Source organism: Furipterus horrens, unplaced genomic scaffold (genome assembly GCF_987537825.1).
Source record: "Furipterus horrens unplaced genomic scaffold, mFurHor1.1.pri manual_scaffold_7, whole genome shotgun sequence".
NCBI classification, from domain to species: Eukaryota; Metazoa; Chordata; class Mammalia; order Chiroptera; family Furipteridae; genus Furipterus; species Furipterus horrens.
The window spans coordinates 120,798,583-120,818,492 of NW_028327177.1; the positions used below are offsets into that span (position 1 = coordinate 120,798,583).

The 19,910-nt window shown below is 41.4% G+C and overlaps 1 protein-coding gene across 1 annotated transcript in view; it reads left to right on the forward strand.

Annotated features, from left to right (window-relative positions):
• Positions 1–19,910, forward strand: part of KAT2B (lysine acetyltransferase 2B) — a 97,944-nt gene that overhangs the window by 2,569 nt on the left and 75,465 nt on the right. The gene's annotated exons all lie outside the window — the stretch shown is intronic.

The following is a 19,910-nucleotide window of genomic DNA, read 5'->3' on the forward strand; positions in this document are numbered from 1 at the left end:
AGGGTGGGGTGAAGCAAGGCTTCTTGTAGTGGAGAAACTGAAAGCAGTTATGAAAGCTTGGAGCCCTGCCTACAGGAGCTAGCGCTCCATTGGCTGGGGCCACCAGGCTGGGGGTGTGTGTTTGTGTGTGGCCAAGAGAGCATTGGAGAATCCAGGAATCTTAACACCTCTGGAGTGACAGGCCCTCAGATTTGCTTTTGTTTTATTGTTTTAACTGCTTGACCAGGTGTGAGGGGGTGTAAGAGAGCAGAATCAGTGGTTCTTTCACGCTTGTCTCTGTACTTCTACCTTTTGCAGCTGACTGGCCCCTTGGCAAATCAGAGAAGGTAGAGAGGTTAGAAAATGAGGAGGGACCTGGAAAAATAGGAGGTAATTTACTGGAGGCTATTTAAAGAAAAACAGGTCCCAGACCTGATAAAAGATCTGGCCTTCAAACTTCACAAGTGAAACAGAAAAAGAAGGGAGCTAGTTCACAGCTAGGGTGGTGTGCCACACCCTGGAGAGGAGAAAAAAACCAAAAACAACAAAAAACAAACAAACCAACTTGTTTTGCAGGATCCAGGGTAGAGTTTTTGAACTGTGTTCTGGCAGAAGTTGCTTCAGAGTTCCTTGGCTGGCATGCCAGAGTGATCATTAAAAATGTAGATCTGACTATGTGTTGCTTTTGCTTAGGCCCCTTTAATTTCTTTTTACTGAGTCCCCAAGGCCCTAGATGGCCTGGCCATTGATCTCTCTGGTCCCTTTTTAAGGTCATGCTTGCATGGTTCTCTTCTTTCTCAGGGCCTTTGCACATACTGTTCACTGGTACTGAAGGTCTTCTCAGCTTCGCAACTTGTCTTGAAATCTCAGACTCCTTGCATTTCCTTTTATTATTTATTTATTTATAGAGTGAGGGGATAGGGGAGAGAGAGAGAGAGAGAAACATTGATGTGAGAAAGAAACATTGATCAGTTGTCTCTTGTATGCATCCTGACCCAGGACTGAACAGGCAACCTAGGCATGTACGCTGAATGGGAATTGAACTGATGACCTTTCAGTTTGTGGGACAGTGCGCAATCAACTGAGCCATACCCGTCAGTGCTCCTTGCATTTCCTTTATTGCCTTGTCAAGCCTTCCCATTGTAAAATTTCTGAACCCCTTTGTAATTACTTTTCCTTCCTGGTGCTTTTACCATGTTTTTTAATTGTGTGATTATTTGGTATGTGTTTGTCTCGCTGAATAGATTTTAAGTGAAGTGGTTATTGACTGAGTGAATGAACTAGAGAAGAGGAAACTGGAGAAATGATTAGCTGTTAGGCTAGCAGCAGTGAAATTTTTACTTGACTGCTTCTCAGTGATTTGTTTTTTTCATGCATGGCAGGTCTAGGTATCGCCCAGATGTCCATAGGACTGGGATTTCAGTGTTATAGAAGAAATCCTATCTGAATGTATGAGCCCAAACCCAAATCTCCTTTCAAACTGACCCTAGTTCAGATTTAGGATATCCAGCTGTGTGACCTTGGACAAGGACTTCACCTCGGCCTTCATTTCTTTGTTTGTAAAGTAGGAATAATAATGCTACCCTCATGGTTTAACAGTGAGGATTTAAAATGGGCTAATAGGTTTGAGTCAACCAGCAGGGTGTCTAGCCCATGGGAGCTCTTAAAGCAGCTCAGAGTGGAATACACTTATAACTTGGAAGTCAGAAAGAACGTAGGATTTAGAAAGTCTAATTTCAGCTCTGTCTCTTGTGTGATCTTGGGCATAACTCAGCTTTTCTCTGAGCCTTGAGTAGTTCATCTGTAAAATGGGAACCATAGCTTCATCCTTGAAATTAAAAGAGAGGGTCCCCCAAATTTCCTGGAGCCTAAAATTGCTGGGTTAATGCTGGCTAAACTGAATTGTCTGGTGCTTGATTCATTGCCTCAGAATCAGTGGCCACAAAACATTTATGGAAAACCCAGTTGCTTCGATTCTTGGCTGAGAGCCATACCTAGAGAGTCACATGGGCACAGGGCTATACAATTAGCCTTAATTAAAAAAAAAAAATGCTTTATAGTCTAGAAGTAGCACTGACTGTATAATATACAAAGAGCAGAGGTGGCGGTGCTACCATGAGAGCAAAAATGGCCTCTGTTGACTGGGGGCTGGTGAATAGGGCACCAAAACAAGCCCTAAAGTTGGGGAGAGTCCCCCAGTGCTTTGTATTTGTCAGTCACTCCTTCCGAGAGCAAATTTCTTTTTCAACTTGTCAACATTTAGGAGCTATTCTGCCTCCCCAAGGGATGTTTGGAGACATTGTGGTCATCGTAATTGGGGGTAGGAGAGTGCTTCTGGCAGCTCATGCTTAGAGGCCAGGGATGCTGCTAAACATTCCATGATGCAAAGGACAGTCCTCCACCCCCCAAAGAATTATCTGGCCCCAAATGACAACGATGCCGAAGTTGAGAAGCCCTGCTTTAGAGGAAAATTGTTTTGTCCCATAGTATTAAGACCATAAATACATTGGTAGTATAGGAAAAGTCAGTGCCTTTAATGTTAATTTGAATTATACTGAAAATGTGAAATGTTTTGTGAATCGTGGGCATATTTTTCAGCACCTCTACTGTGGTATATATTGTAGCTCATAAAACTCACAAACTTCAGTGTGCAGTCAGGTGCTTTTGAGTAAGTGCATACAGCGGTGCATCCCTCACCCAAGTCCAGTAAGAACTCTTCCATCTCCTGCAGTGGGTTTGTTGTTTTAAGGTGATACTTTTGTATCACTTGATTGTGGGTTTGCAAATACAAACAATTAAGAGTGTCTTTTTGGAGACTCTTTAGATAAGTGGTGTTGCTACAGCAAAGCACAAAACATTCAGGGGGTTAATGAAGTGCTTTAAAAAATCTGTCTTTAGCCACTAAGTCTATAGCATACACTTATTTCATAGTGGTAACTTCTCTGAAAGACGGTATCATAGAGCCAACACACACAGAAAAATGTGTCATTTGGCAGGCGCGGCACAAAAAGTCTCAGAGAAATAGGACCAGATTTAATTCTGTTTGCTCATAAACTTTTAGGGAAGATGGAAATTCAAGCCTGCAAAGCCTTCAGATTGCAATTTGCAGTTTTATGTAACTGAGAAAGTAGTTTATAAGGCAAAACACAAAATCTGCCGAGGACTGTTTTGTTTTAGGAAGCATATGCTTTCAAATAACATTTTGTGATAGGAGCTGGTGGTTTTTTTGTTTCTTGTTATTGCATGTATTTTTTTTGTTGTTGTTGTTTGTTTGTTTTTTGTTTTTACCACCAAGAAACCTAGTTACCTGTCCCCATGGGCAGGATTTTATTCTGTGCCTATGAGGTAAATCCACAGGGTTGGACCTGTCATAGGGAGTTTTGAGGGTAAAATACAGAGTTTCATGTGAGGTACCTTGGAACAATGAGAACATCTGCTTCTCAGATGAAAGATCTGGATACTTAGTACAATGCCAATAAAACATGAATTTCCAAGGCTCAGTGGCTTCTGATTTAGTTCATTTGTCTCTAAATGGAGAGAAAGGTTGCTATTTAGGAACAGTTGCCAATGATTTCCTACTCTTAATGGTTTCCGACTCCTAAGCTCTTTCAAACCCGAAGGCACCTGTGGCAGAATAGCATGCGCGCTGACGACCTGGCTGCTCGGAGAAAACCGGGAGCACCCACCCTTCCTCATCCTTTTCTCTCTCCACGATGAGTGCCCTTAGGCACCCACTGAGCTGCCTGTGTTTCAGTTTCCTCTTTGGTGAAGTGGGAGTCAAGGCGTCACCGCATCGACCTACTGTGAAGATGAAATCATTTAGCAGATGTGAAAGTTCTTGGAGCCTAGGCTTTTCACAGACGTCTATTTTATTTCAGTTTTAAAAACGCCTTGGTCTCAGCAGTTCGTGTTTTGCCAAAGCGGAGGCCCCATGTCACAGGATTCTTCTACCTGGGGTTAAGAAGAAAGGTATTGAAGGTCATTTTACTAGCAGGGAACTGAGACCCAAAGAGGTTAAAAGCAACTAATTCTTCAAACTGCAATAGTTGCTCAGGAAGACTTAGCCCACATGGGTTTTTTCCAGTGCAGTGTTTTGCTTCATCTTCCCAAACTTTCTCATGCGGTGGAGGGGGTGATGTTCCTCCAAATGGTTTACAGAGAGGATTTCATTTATTTCAGCCGTTCTCCAGCTCTCACTGATGTTTATTGTCCCCCTGTTGAGAGGTATGTTCAAAGGCTTTCTAGTTCACTGAAGCTCTGCAGGCCATAAAACAAACAAAATGTGTTCTTTATTATGGGCCCACGGTAGACAGATGCATGCCCTTGATTGTTTTAAAGCTGACAATCAAGAGTGGTAACTGTGTTGGTTCTATAGAATTTCCTGTAGGAAGGAAGGAAGATGAAAGAGATCCCTACTCAGGTTGTAGAAAGTGCCAAAGAGATGAGGAAATGACTGTCCTGAATGCTTTAGAAGTCCCCAGACGGCGCTACATAAGACTGTGTGCATAGCAGCATTTCCGCACGATACAGTAGAAAGTCGCATTTTAACTCTTAATTTTATTATCAGACAGTAAAGTGCTGAAATTATAAGTACTGTATCTAGCCCAGTGAATTTTTACATATGTATGCATCCATGCAACTGCCACCCAGAAAAAACTATAGAGCATTTCTAGCACCTCGTGGAATTCCCTTATGCCCCCTCCCACCCCTGGTAACCCTCATTCTGATGTCATTACCAAAGATTAGTTTGCTTTTCTTAAACTTCCCCTAAATTTGGAATCACACAGTATGAACTCTCTTGCAACTGGCTTCTGTCACTCAATATGATGTCTCTGAGCTGTATCCATGTTGTGGCCTCTAGCAGTAGAGTGTAAAGATACATTTTTAAAACTAAAAAGTAAGTTAAAAATTGTCAGCAATTTTCAGGGTGGAATGCACTGGATGTGGACAACTTTATAAAATGGATTTTAGTTAGGCTTTTGAAAGAAAACATGGGAATTCAGGTGCCCTGGGAAGAACGCATGAGGGCAGGAATCTGGACAAGAAATCAGACAAGTGTATTTCGCCAAGCAGATGAAGATAAGAATTGGCGTGAAGGAGAGGCAGGATGCTGGGGAGGGGGCTGTGGGGGTAGGGGGTGGGACTGTGATGTCACAGCTGGTGGAATGCCCAGACTACAGAATTCTTGTCCCCTGGTGTCGCTGTTGGTGAGTCCTTACTGGTAAATATCCATGTGAAGTTCTGCTGTCACCCATCCTGATTCTGGAAGATGACTATAATTAGAGCCTTTGTCCTGCATGCCAAGCAGAACCATACGTGTTGGGGCTTGTGGCTGGGTTCCTAGAAGACTGGCAGAACCCAGTATGTAAAGCTCCCGTGGACATTGACACCTCTGTGAAATTGACAATTCATCTGAGGAAACTTGTATTAAAATGTAAGATAATCTTATTATTTAATGGAATCATACAGACCATTCACTTACACATTTTTCCATAATTGATATAAACTTCCCCTAAATGGAATCACACGGTAAGAACTCCTTTGCATCTGGCTTCTGTCACTCAGTATGATGTCTCTGAGCTGCATGATTGGATTTTCATCTTTTCCACTTGTGTGTGCAGGTACCTAGGGGTGTTATAACTATTGCCATTTATTTATTTATTTAACATTTCTTTCTATGGGCTGCTTTAGAATACTTCTGCTCAGGTAGCTCCCGTCTAAACTCCTTATGACAACTCATCACCCAGTGATAATTGAAATAGAATATGATTCCTTTATAATTTTGAGTTGCTTTCATCTCTGGCATCTAATTGTGCATGCTGGTACCTCCTTGCACTGCACATTTTTCCCCTCCAAGTATTGGCGTGGCTTGTCAAATCTCATTTCAGTCTGTTCTCCAAGGCCAACTTCTTAGAGGAGCTTTCCTAAAACATCCCCCTGCCCGCCCTGGGTCTAAAATAAGCAGCATCTCATCACTGTATAATCTTACCTTGTTTTGCTTTCCTTTCCTGCATTTATCAATACTTGGAAATCACATGTATATTATAATTTCTTGTCTGTTACCTTTATGAAATAGAAGCTTCATGATGCAGGAACTTTGGTTCATTCTGTAGCCAAGGTCCATGGACCATGCCTTGTATATGGTAAGAACTCAACATATGCTTATTAAATAAGTGGGTCATTTCATATTCACCTGTGGGATTAGAGGGAAGAAAATCTTTTCTTAAAGATAAGGAAACTGACGCTCAGAGAGGTTGAGTAACTTACTCAAAGCATGTGGTCAGCAGCAGGGTGGTCCTGAGCTGGGGCTGCAGTAATGTCACCTGACTGGCAGCTGATGTGGTTCCTGTGATCCTGGTGAAGCTGGTGACACACAGTACTTGTCTCATGGCCTGGATTTCTGCTCCAAGATGGAGCAAGGAGAAGTCACATCCACTTTTAATCCTTCTCTATGCAAATGATGTGACCTCCTCTTCCTCAAGTGAGAATTAAATTCTCACAAGGGTATCATGAGTATTGTGAGACCAGTGAGTTAAAACCTATGATGTGAGAAAAAGGTCCTGTGATATATTCTAAGAGTCAACATTATGTTAGTGAACTAGAAAAAAAATCAGTCTTCTATAAAGGCATGTTTTCTAACTATTTTTTGTTGCTTTGCTGCTTGCTTTAACTAAAGGCTTTAACAGGTTTTCTTGAATTTGTTCTTCTGTTTGCATACAGAGACCCAGGCACGTGGCTTATTATTGTGTTAATCGGGAGGTGAATGCATTTAGTTTTTGGGGAAAAAAAGTGTGAATAATATCTCTAAGGATCCACTTGGAATGATACACCACCTAACCTTAGGAGAAAGCTTCCAGTAATCTCTTAAGTGACCTCAGGGGAAGACGGGGTCTACTTGCATTAATTCCACACTGTGCTAATCAGGCCCCATTCATGGCGTGCTCTCAGCCTGTGCAGCCTTCTGTGAGGCTTCTGTGGTATGCAGGAGATTCCAGAAGTACAGGAACGAGACCTGAGTAATATCATAGCGCCTGATGGTGGCAGCTCTAATTTGCATCAGCTCTAACAAGCTGGTGTTGAAACTGGATGGCAGGGTGCCAAGGAAGCGAAGGTCAGCAGACTTTGAAATAGCGCAGTGAGTCATATAACCCAGGATTTGCACATACCCACAGAGCTACCTGACTCACCCCACCTCCGAGGGAACACGTTCATGAGTATTGGTCAGGGGCCTGTGCCCAGCTCTGTCCTAGGTGTGTGGTGAGTGACAAAAGGAAGCCAAAGTCACTCGGATCCCCTCATCTTGCTGGGGAGACAGATTCAGAGGGAAAGACAAATATAAGAATCAAGGGTGAAGTCAATGAAGAGAGAAGCCATCATGAGCTGGGGATGGGTGGAAAGGTAGAGAGAGGCCCAGCCCAGGCTGAGTGAACAGTACAAAACAAAGAAGCAAAACTGAAGTGAGGCAAGACATCAGAATGGTTGGGATGTGGACCTGGGCAACAGATGGCCTGGGTGTGAATTCTGATGCTGCTTTCTAGCTGGGAGACCCTGGGGAAGGTTACTTACCCTTTGCAAGCCTCTGATTTCATAGCTGTAAAGTAGAGATCGTGATGTTGTCAGCTTTTTCCATTCATTCGACAAATTGTTATTTAATGTGCTAGGCGTTGATTTAGGGGCTGGGGATGCAGTGACAGATGGGTCCTTACTCTTGCAGAGCTTGCTTTCTGGTGGCAGCCGCAGACAGTAAATAAAAAAATAACAGAAGGTGGTAAGTGCCACACAGAAAATGGAAACAGAGAAGTAAATGAGAGTGTCTGGGGAGTTCCTTCAGATATGTGCCCAGAAAGGTCTCTCCTCTCCGTGGAGGGGACAGGATTTGGGGCTGGAATGAAGCCAAGGGGGAGGGTGCCAGGTGGGGCCTGCAAACACTCAGGGCCATTAATGGTTTGGTGAGTTCACGAGCTGCCAGGCAACCATTGTGGCTAGACAGGGACGGGTGGAGGTTTGGGGGGATAGGGGGCGGGGAAAGCAGGAGAAGAGTTGGAAGAGGTAAGGGGTAGATGGGGGCCAGGTTGCCGACATAAACTTTTCACACTGTGAAGTGATCTGATCTTCACTTCTGCTCCGTTTTGATGAATGCATGTCAAGACACAAAACAACTCATGGACATGGACAACGGGGAGGGATATGATTGCGGGAGAGGGGGTGGGTTGGGTGGGGGAGAGAAATTAGGGGAAAAGGGGACAACTGTAATTGAAAAACCAAAAGAAAAAAAAAAGAAAAAAATATATATATAAATAAACAAATAAATAAATAATCTAAAAAATTAAAAAAAAAAAAAAAAAAGACACAAAACATTTTCACTGCCCTAGAAATTTCCTTCCTGCTCCTTCCATTCAAATCCCTCTCCCCTAGAGGCAACCACTGAGCTAATTTGTGTCACCCTGGGTTAGTTTTGATATTCTAGGATTTCATATAAATGATACCACATGGTAAACTCCGTACTCTTCCTCACTCAGCATGGTATTTTTGAGATTCATCCACATTGTCGCATGTATCAGAAGTTATTTATTTGTATTTATTTTATTTTTTAAAGGTTTTATTTATTTATTTTTAGAGAGGGGAAGGGAGGGAGAAGGAGAGGGAGAGAAACATCAATGTGTGGTTGCCTCTTACACATCCCCAACCAGGGACCCGGCCCGCAACCCAGGCATGTGCCCTGACTGGGAATCGAACCAGCGACCCTTTGGTCTGCAGGCCGGCACTCAGTCCACTGAGCCACGTCAGCCAGGGCTATTTGTATTTTTGATGAGGAATATTGCACTGTGTGGATGGATGTACCACAGTTTGTTTCTTCATTCACCTGTTATAGACACCTGGGCTCTTGCCAGTGGTTTCAGATTAGATTTGCATTTTAAAGCATCCCCTTTGGCTGGTCTGGGAAGAATAAAGTATACAGGGAAAGAGTAGGAAAAGAGAGCCAGTTGGAGTTATTGCAGTCTGGGTGTAAGTGTGTGGTGGTGCTTGGCTGAGGGCTAGGAGTGGAGGGGGTGAGAACCAGACTGTTTGGGGCTATGAGTGTAGCAGCAAAGGGATTTGATTTGTCGTTGGAGGGTGCCGTGTTTGCCTGAGCAATGGAAAGGATGGTAGTTCCATTTACCAAGATGGGCAAGACCATGGGAGAAGCAGGTTTGGGGTGGGTGGGAATCAAGAGTTCTTTTTGGGATATGTTAGATACCTCTTAGCAGTCAAGTGTTTTGATGATAAAATGAGATAATTTATTTAGCAGTTTGGGAGAGTAGCTGGAACATTCTAAATGCTCAGGAAATAGTAGCTAATATTACAGTTAAAAACAGTGCTAAATCATGATTATTGAACTTACGAAAGAGACTGGCCAAATGGGGGAAAAATGGAAAAAGAGTAAACAGGAATAGTGAGAAATAGGATCCCCTGGGTAAGGAAGGAATAAGTCAGTTGATAGAACGATTTGAATTTTGGGTAGAAAAATTTGAACTGAATCCACCAGAAAATAATGTATCTTTGCACTTTAAGAAGGAGGAGACAGAAGCTGTTTAGAGTGCCAGCGAGGATTCTAGGTTTTGGCTCCTGGCTCCTTGGTCAGCTGGGTGAACTCAGGCAAGCCACACCCCTTCTCCACGCATTGAATTACTTGTCTTATGAGGTTGTGGGGAGGGGAAAATAAGATGATGCAGCTTAAAATTGCCTTGGAAAGTATCAAACAGAACGCTGAACGTTATTCCATGGTTTTTCAGAGTTGTGCGATGTGTTAGACAGTGGGTGCTGGGAATAGGACTGGCCGTGGGGATGTATTGCAAGGGGGAGGAAGCTGTGTCTTAGCTGGCTTTTAAGGCCTTACCTGGAACCTGATGAGAGTGAAGAAGGTGTAAATCTGGGACTTTGAAAGAAGAGTCAGATGGCCGAGGGTGAAGGCATTGCATGCAGAGGAATTGAGCCTCAGGAGATGGGAGAACATTGATGCCAGTGAAGAGAACAGGGTAGTTGAAAAAGGGGTGCTGGAGTTGAGGGGAAGCCTTCCTGGGCAGATGTGCCGGAGGTAGGTGGTTGGGAATGCGGGCCGGAAGCGCTGTTTTGCAGGTCGGGCTGGTTCTGTGTGTTTGCGAGTCACCCGCCCAGATAATGACTGATACCGTGAGATCGTGAGCTGTCCAGAGAAGCAAAGTATATGGCGCTGTTTATTTTGCTCATTGCAGTTGATTTGGTGCCAAAACAACAAGCCGAAGAGCGAGAAATCCTGTCAGTCATCTGTTTGGGCTGCTCAGTGCCAGCCAGGCAGCTTGACAAACCTTCCAGTGTGTTGAAGACTGAGCCGACTGTGTTGGCAAGTTCACCGATAAAGTCTTGAGATTGGATATGTGTGTATTAAAAGAGATTCCAGGAATTGTCTTGGATTTCTGGGACACCAGGTCCTTAGCCCTTTCACTCAGGACCTCTTGAAGCCTCTTCAGGGGTGGTGCATGTCTGGGTTTGGTCCTGGAGAGGCGACTCAGATGCTATGAGCTGTCTAGCCCGCCCCTAGGACATTTGGTAGCAGTGGAGTCATTCTAGCACCTTCTGAAATAATGTCTGAGGGTCGCGAGTCATTGATTCAGGCAGACCTGATTATTTAGCATACAGAGGACAGTTCCTTATTCAACTCTAGCACAGGCACAAGGACATCCTCCAGACGGGGATGTCCTGATGGTTTTCTGTTGCTTTGATGTTAGACTAATCAAGGGCATGAAAGGTAAGCTCTCAAATACGGTGTTTATACCGGTTTTTAAAAAATTAATTAATTGATTTAATTGTTTCCTCACCCAAGGACATGCCCACTGACTCTAGAGAGAGAGGATGGGAGGAGAGAGAGGGAGGGAGGGAAACAGTAACTGGCTGCCTTTCTCATGTGCCCCGACTGGGGACCGAACCCACAACCCAGGCATGTACCCTGACTGGGAATCAAACCCAAGACCTTTTGGTTTATGGGAGGACACTCCAACCAACTGAGGCACACCATGCAGAGCTATACCTGGTTTGTTTTGCCCTGGGTCATTACTTCTTGACAGGACTCCATTATCTTTCTGTATCTTTGACTACTGTCTTCAATTTTTGTTGTTGTTTCTTGCGATTTTCCAGACCAAAATGGCACTTGTAATTAAGGTGTTCAGAGACACTTCTGCTACCAAATTACTTCGCTGGCGATCTTTTCTCTCCTTCTAGTTCTATTTTCACTTTCAGTGCCAGGCAGATTTGATCTTCTGAGGTAGGGCCTCCCCCTCCCGACTCCCGCTTTCTTCTTTTCATTTGTCCCAAAAGTTCCCAGATTGCTAAAATCCCAGTTTTAAGTCATAGCTTCATGATGTGTGCTGGCTTTCCATGTACAACTGGGTGACCCGGAAAGGTCGTCACACAGTAGAGAAAGACAGAGGGTTTATGTCCCAGAAATGGTTACTTAGCCATTTAAGCTGAAGCTGTATATGGAAAGCTAATGAAGGGAGAGGAGAGCAGTATTGACACCCACATCCGCCAGACCATTTTTTCCCCCTTCAGATCTTTGCTGCTCAAAGCATTTCCTCATGCATGAACTCTTTAGAAATGCAGAATCTCAGGCCCCACCCTGGACCTGCTGAATCAGAATCTGCATTTCCACAAGATTTCCTAGGTGATTCCTGAGCAGTTTCAAGTTTGAGAAGCACAGCTGCAAATCACAAGAGCGTTATTCAGACTGCTTCCAAAGCAGTACACTTGCAAAGAGAAAATTTATTGGGATCACAACTGCATACAGCAGACTCCAGGTGGTGTTGTGCTTTTAAAATAGGATTAAAAGATTTTTTTCCAAGTAATATACACACTCCATTAAGAGGAAAATTCAGACAGTTCACAGTGGTAGCAGTATGTAGGCCTTCTTACCCCAATCCTCCCCATCCCCAGTCTCTCTCCTCAACCCTTTTAATCATTTCCAGAAATTGTTAGTCTCCCCGCCATCACCCTGAGCTGTAGCTTACATTTTATACTGCAGTTCAAGGAGGGGAACTCTATTCACTGTACAGAAGTCCACTTTATTATTTTTTAAAAATGTATTTACTTTTAGAGAGAGGGGAAGAGAGTGAGAAAGACAGGGAGGGAAGCATCAAATGTGTGGTTGCCTCTTGCGCACCCCCAACTGGGGACCTGGCTTGCAACCCAGGCATGTGCCCTGACTGGGAATCAAACCAGTGACCCTTTGGTTTGCAGGCCAGCACTCAATCCACTGAGCCACACCACCACTTTAGATTTCAAGTAAGCTTGAATGAATTTGTGAACATGCTAGAAAGTTGGATGTCAAAGGTGTTGAGTGAGGGAGCCCAAAAGGAAGACCAGCAGACAGCCTTATTATTAGTAACTTTTAATTGTTTCAAACTCTCCGCTAATTTTAAAAACAGGGCAACCTACTTTATGACTCACTTATTCCTGTTATTTGCTATTTCTCTCTTCTTGCCGAGACCAATTCTGTCAGTGGAGGTGTGGCCACCTAGACACTGTAACTTTTTATTTTTTAGATCAGAAAAGGACAGAGAGAGACCCCCACGTGCTGGCCTTTTTAAATCCCCCCACCCCCCACCCCATGTAATTTATTAAACTGTTTAATTTGTTAGGATAAATTAACCCTCAATTTTGGGATGCACTTTGGGGCCACTTTGCAGAAGACCCATATTTGAAGTGATAGTTGCTTGAAGTTCCTGCCTTAAACAAAAAACAACTTTATTGAGTTATAATTTGTATGCCATAAAATTCTGATTTTAAATACATAAGTCAGTGGTTTTAAGGAAATGAACTGAGTTGTACAGTTATCATAATCCAGCGTTAGAAGGTTTCTACTACCCCCAAGATCCTTTCGTTCATTTGTGGTCAGCCAAATTTGCATCTTTAGCTCCAGTCTGTTAATCTGCTTTCTGCCTCTCTAAATTAGCTTTTTTTGGACACTCATATAAGTGGAATTATACAATATGTGGTCTTTTGCGACTGGCTTCTTACACTTAGCATAATGTTTTTGAGGTTCATCCACATTCTTTTTTATTGCCAAGTAATATTCTAATATAGGGATATGTCACATTTTGTTTATATGGCGCCAGTTGATGGACATTTGAGTTCTTTCCATTCTTTTCCTCATGTGAATGATGTTGCAATCTTTGTGTGGATATATGTTTTCAGTCCTCTTGGGTTAGACATTAGGAGTGGGTTTGCTGGGTCCTGTGGTAAATGTATGTTTAACATTAAAAAGAACATTTATTTTAGTTGTGGTAAAAGACACATCACATACAATTTTAACTATTAACCATCTTACCCATTTTTAACTGTACAGTTCAGTGGCATTAAGTAATTCACATTGTTGTGTAACCATCACCACCATCTGGCCACAGAACTGTTTTCATCTTGCAAAACTGAAACTCAATACCCATTCAACAATCACTTCCCATTTCTTTTCCCCCAACTCCTGGCAACTACCATTCTACTTTTTCTGCGATTGGACTACTTTCTATAAGTGGAATCATACAGTATTTCTCCTTTTGTGACTGACTTATTTCACTTAGCATAATGTCCTCAAGGTTCATCTGTGTTGTAGCATGTGTCAGAATTTCCTTTCTTTTTAAGGCTGAATAATATTCCATTGTATGCATATAGTACATTTTGTTTATCCATTCATCTGTTGATGGATCCTTGGATCACTTCTACCTTTAGCTGGTGTAAATAATGCTTCTGTGAACATGGTGTACAAATACTCTTCCAGTTCCTGCTTTCAGTTCTTTTGACTATATAGCCAGAGTAGAATTTCTGGATCATATGGTAATTCGAGTCTTAATTTTTTTTGAGAAACATCATACTATTTTCCATAGTGGCTGCACCATTTTGCATTCCCACCAATAGTGCACAAGGGCTTCAATTTCTCCACATGCTCATCAACACTTATTTTCTGTGCTTTTGATAATAGCCATCTTATTGGTATGAGATGATATCTTATTGTGGTTTTGGTTTGTATTTCTTTAATGATTAGTGAAACTTAACATCTTTTCATATATCTATTGGTCATTCGTATATCTTTGGAGAAATGCCGATTTGTCCTTTGCTTATTTATTTATCTTTTTTAACCAGGCTGTTTGTTTATTTATTTATTTATTGTTGTTGTTTTAAAGCTGTAGCAGTTCTTTATATATTCTGGATCTTAACCCCTTATCAGATATTTGATTTGTAAATATTATCTCCCATTTTGTGGGTTGCTTTTTCATTTTGTTGATTGTATTCTTTGACGCACACAAGTATTTATTTTTGATTGTTCAGTTTATTTATTTTTTCTTTTGTTACCTGTGATTTTGGTGTTATATTTCAAGATTGCCAAATCCAATGCTGTGAAGCTTTCCCCCGTAGGTTTTCTTTTAAGAGTTTTATGGTTTTAGGTTTTAGGTTTTGGGATTTGATCCATTTGGAGTTAATTTTTGTATATGGTGTAAGCTTAGGATCTAGCAGCTGCATTCTTTTGACTGTAATTATCTAATTTTGGCAACATAATTTGTTGAAAATCCTCCCCTTTTCCTTATTCAATGGCCCTGGCACCCTTGTTGAAAATCAGTTGACCATGTATGTGAGGGTTTATTTTTGGCGCCTCTATTCTATTTCACTGGTCTCTGTATTACTTTTTAAGAAACTGACAGTTTCCTCAAGTGGCTGCACCATTTTACATCTCCTCCCACAATGTCTGGGGCTTCCCCTTCCTCCACAACCTTGACATTTGGTATTATCTGCTCTTTAGATTGTACCTGTCCTTGTGGGTGTGAGGTTGTATCTCATTATTGTTTTGGTCCTTGACCTTTTAAACATTCTGCCATTGTCCAACCAGGAGCAGAGATGTAGTAAAACGGAGTGAGGACCACACACAACCACATGACCAATTATCGCCTACGCTCAGTTCCTCTACAGAGTGGACTGAATAAGCTCAGGCAAGTCTCTTTACATCTTAGATCCTCAGAATCTTAGATCTTATGAATAATGGGAATAATTAATGCCTTCCTCACACAAAGATTTAAATGCCTTTCTTAGTTTAGGTGCTGAATAAATGTTGGATTCACAGTTTTACTCCCTGCATCTCCTGTCAGTGTGTGCTTGCTGTGGGACATGCCTATCACTGATTTAAGTGTTCCAGCAAATAATGACTTTCTAGTATCTTAAGGATGACAGAATCTTACTAGACAGCTTGGCTCTCTCTCTCTGGCTCTGGATGTTACCCAAATATCTTCACACCCATCTTACTCATCCACACTGAGTGAACTGCACGCGCCCTACTCCCTTGTCTGCCATCCGGGTCATGATCACTTGTTTATCCAGGTTAGCTTCCTCCTCACCATCCATCCTAGCTTCTGCATCCTATGACGAAGTCTGTTGCATTCTCTTGAGCTCTACTCCTGGATCCTGTTGTGGCATAAACATTTTAATCCTACCCCCATCAAAAGCAGTACAGTGGCCTTTTCTTTCATGGTCTGCTACATCTACAGAGATATGCGCCTGGGGGCGGTGAAGTTATCCGGGCAGCCTTGCCTTCCTTGTGCCTGGGTTGCTAGTTGCTGCAGTAACTGGCTGGCAGCACACTCCCTAAAAGGCTGTCCTTTGGCTGGTACTTGGTTAAAGCTGCAAGGCCATTTCCCTAGGGAGTTCCTGGAGGCAGAAGCTGTCTTGCCTAATTAAGGAGAGACATGGGGAAGGTGTTTTGAAGGGAGACCTTTATCTTGAAGAACAGTGGCTGCGCCTGAACATACGGAAGGGAGATATGAAGGCCAAGGCAGAGGGCACAGTAGCAGCAACTTGGAACATTTGGCAGAAAATGCTTTGTTGGCAGTCAAAGGATAACATCTGAATGCTTTCTACAGGACTTAGTATGTCCTCTTCAGTAAATTGGGCAGTGAGTCCCACATGTATTAAAAATTTCGTGCACTTAGGTTTCAAAGTGCCCTATGATATGATATACATACACATGTAGGAAGTACTTTTCATATCTTACTCAAAAACCTTATAAAGCAAGTGAGCAAAGCTCTAGGGAGTCCCAGCTATCACAATGGGTTATAACTGTAACCACTTAGAACCACTTAGGAACTGTTGGGACTATTCTCTGCCTGAACTGGTAGGGTCCATAGTGAAGACTTGGGTTTTGGGAGTGGATTCCTTTTAAATTCCAGTACAGCTGTGTCCAATAGGAATGCAGTGTTAGCCACGTGTAACTTAACATTTCAAGTAGACAGATATATTAGTTTCCTAGGACCACCATAACAAATGATCACAAATAAGGTGGATTAAGTAACGGAGAAAGCTCCTTCATTCACAGATATGGAGGCGCTATGCCCTCCGGATGACTGGGAAGAAGACTTCCTTGTCTTTTTGCAGCATCTGGTGGCTCCTGGCAGTCCTTCGTGTTCCTTGTAGATGTATCACTCCAGTCTCTGACTCTGGCTTCACGTGGATGCTTTTGCTGTGCGTCTGTGACTTGGTATCCAAGTCTCCCTCTCCTTTCTCTTATAAAAACACCAGTATTGGTTTTAAAGCCCAGTCTAAATCCAGGATAATGTCATCTCAAGAACCTCAAGTAATTATATCTGTTTCCAAATAAGGTCCCATTCTGAGATTCCAGATGGACATGAACTTTGGGGGACACTAGTCAACCCACTACACATTACAAAAAAGTGAGAAAAAGGATTAGTTAAATTTCATTAATTATAATGTTTTATTTAACCCAGTGCCAAAATATCATTGACATTAATCACTGTAAAATAATTTTTAATGAGATATTTTAACATTCTATTTTTTTTGTACTAAGTCTTTGAAATCCAGTGTATATTTTATACTCATAATGCATCTCAGTGTGGATCTGCCATCTTTCAAAGACTGATAGCCATGTGTGGCTGGCTGCCATGTATTGGCCAACACAGTTGGAGTGCTGTGTGTCTGGCAAAGCTTTTGTATTTCTCAGTATTTTGCCCTCTGTTTTCTCCCTCACTCTTTCCATCTCTTTCTCTCTTCATCCCCCTCTTAGTTTTTTTTTTTTTTTTTTTTTTATTTTTTATTTTTTTTTATTTTGGTTTTTCAATTACAGTTGTCCCCTTTTCCCCCAATTTCTCTCCCCCACCCAGCCCACCCCCTCTCCCGCAATCATATCCCTCCCTCCCCTCTTAGTTTTTAGGGAATTTTCTATTTACTTGGAAGAAGTCCATCATTCTGAACAAAACAAATAAAAACCTGCTTTGTAAAAGCTACTGGGATCCCAAGACTCGGGAAGAAACGAAGTTAGCCAGTTTGGAAAGAAAAGTCCTTTATTCGGTTACATTTTTAAGCATCAGTGTTTATTGTTGTTGGTAGAGTTCAACAAGCACTTCAGTCGCAAGTGGCTTAAATAAGTGTGGTTAATATTTGGGATGTAACATTTTTATATTGAGTATGGGAAATACAGGACTTTATTATTACAAATCTTCCTGCCATGTGGTTTGTGACCCACCCATTTATCTGCCCCCATGAACACTGCTGTTATTCTCCGTTGAGTTAAGACAAGAAGTTGCATGAATTTCTTTCTGGGCTGATTGTTGTAAGTCTGTTGCAATAATGAAGTTAAACTTTGTAAGTCTTTAAAAATCTGTGTTGTCTCTCCAAGAATTGCAAGCTTGTTATTTTTTTGACGGGAACCTCAGTGAGGAGGAGGAGGAGGGCTTTATAAGGAGCTCCACAGGGAGAAAAGTTTTGGATCCTTGAATTCTTAAATGTGCTTTGTGATAAGATGTGTCTTCCACCACCCCTCCCACTAGCTGATTTATGCTGAGTCCGTGTTGCTGTCCTTGGAATTTTCCCCTCAGATGAATCAATGTTAAAGAAAATTACCAAACAACCTGTGAATATGAGTATCATAGAGAAGAATACATAGTACAATGTGAATGTCCCTTCTCCTTCTCCACTCCTACCCCCTACATGAGTATGCATCTATTCACTTCCTCTGTATATCCACATATATATGTATTTAAATTACTTATTCATGTATTTTTAAAAAACATAGTCATATTATGCTATGTATTGTTCTATAGTTTGCTTTTCTGCCATTCACAAGGACTTAGAGTTTGTCATTATAAATAGCCTTATTAATTTTTTTATCATCATGTGAGGAACTTATTGTTATTATTTTCATTGCTTTCAAAGAGAGAGGAAGGGAGAAAGAGAAACATCAGTTGTTTGCTTCTGATTCGTACTCGGACAGGGGATTGTATGCGCCTGGACCAGGGATTGAATGGCAACCTGGACATGTGCCCTGACCGGGACTCAAACCCACAACCTTTTGGTTATGGACGATGCTCCAAACAACTGAGCCACACTGGCCAGGGCCAAATAGCCTTATTTTTGATAAAGGTGGCATAATAGTCTGTGGTACCAACCTACATAATTTATTAAATTCTTCTCTTATTGACCAAATCTTAGATGACGTATTTTTCTTTTTCTTTGATAAATGGTTTACAGATATCATTGATCATATGTGTTTATTTCTGTAGGAGAGGTTGCCAGTGGTGTAGTGGGGCCAAAGGGCACGGACATTCCAGTTTGGCTTCTGAAGGGCTGTCCTGTGACCAGTGTGTCTGCCCGCACACAGTGTACGAGGGTGCATGTTTCCTCAGATCTTGGTCAACTTAAGATATTATCAATCTTGACCTTTTATTTTTGCCAGTTACTCAGTCTGAGGAAATGTCTCACAGGGCTTTTTTCATTTTTCTATTACTGGTTACTTGGATCATTTTGTGTAGGTTTATTTGCCATTAGCATTTGTTTTTCTTTGAATTACCTGGATTTGTCTCTCTCTTTTTTCCTATCAGACTGTGCCCTTATTGTCATACATGACTTTTATGTGTTCTGGGTATTACTACTTTGATATATATATTGTAAGTATATGTTTTCTCAACTGATCTGACTTACAAAATTTATAGATTAATTTGAGAATTGAAATCTACAATATAGCATCTTCCTATCAAGAACAATGTTTATTTCTTCATTTTTCCTCATTTATTCAATCTTTAGTAGAAAGTTGTAGTCTTCTCTATCTAGATCATATTTATCTCCTTGAAGATTTAAATATTTTATGACTTTTGCTGTTAGGATTTTTTTTTCTGTTACATTTTGTAAGTGGTTATTGCCTATACAGAGGTAAACTTCTGAGTTTTATGTATTGGTATTGTATCTAAACAATTTATTAACTTCTTTGTTAGTTTGATAATCTCTAAGAATTGCCTACCACTCTTTATACTTTTTGTATACTTCTAGTACAATGTTGAACAGTGGACAAATGGAGGGAATTCCTTTTTTTTGTGTGTGTTAATTTTAATGGAACTGCTTTTTATGTCAGTATAGTGGAATGTTTGTTTTCAAGATAAGATAATTTCCTTCTATACCAAATTTGCTATTTAAAAAAAATCAGAAATTGATGTTGAATTTTATGAAAAGCTTTTTTTTAGCAATCAATTGCAGTGATTTTTTTTTTTACTCTTTAATTTGTTTATGTAGTTAATGAATTTGTTTCAAATGACCTATTTCTACATTCCATAATAAACTTCCCTTTTGAGTGACTTCCCATTACTATCACCTCTGGTGGGAATGAAGCTGATGTATTCTATGAGGAGCATAACTTTATTTAGTAAGTGCTGTGGCCTATTCATAGTGTTTGGGGCCAAGGAGATTCCTCAAGCTACTTTCAGTGATTATGTCCTCTTCAAGTCCTTGTTTTAAAGTATGAACTGTCATAGTTCATCATGACTTAAAAAGCCCTTGTCTCCCGCTCACCCTTTACCCAACAGGATATTCCTAGCATATTATCATTAGCAACTATCATAATCTTTATCACTACTTCCATTTATATAGCACCTGGCCTA